Source organism: Myotis davidii, unplaced genomic scaffold, assembly GCF_000327345.1.
Source record: "Myotis davidii unplaced genomic scaffold, ASM32734v1 scaffold1989, whole genome shotgun sequence".
NCBI classification, from domain to species: domain Eukaryota; kingdom Metazoa; phylum Chordata; class Mammalia; order Chiroptera; family Vespertilionidae; genus Myotis; species Myotis davidii.
In genome coordinates this window covers 42512-42955 of record NW_006299724.1, presented here as the reverse complement: position 1 = coordinate 42955, position 444 = coordinate 42512, and positions in this window count along the sequence as shown.

The following is a 444-nucleotide window of genomic DNA, read 5'->3' as shown; positions in this document are numbered from 1 at the left end:
TGGTTTTGATGAGAAATCAATTCTTCAGAAATGTTTGTGATCAGAGACAAGTGTAGTGTTACCCATCCACTACAAACCAAAACAGCAAAGTACAAACTCAAACTCAGATGTTTCTCTGAGATTGTGTATCACTTATTGGAAATAACCTTTCAAAAATAAAAGTAAGTACAGAGTATTCATTAAATTAATTATTACTTAATCATTGGTGATTGTAAATTAATACCATCTTCAGGTTCAGTGGTGCTTTATGATTTTGTGTACTTAACAAAAACATACTTTTCAAGATATGAAGTCTACCAAGGCCAACTATTTATAATTTGAATTATATTTGAGAGGCTTTGACCAGACAACCCACACACTTAAGTGAGCACTCATCTCCATGGAAGATTGATGTCATAAAACCAAATAAAGATGTAAACCCTTAAAGATAATTGCCATGTAAAA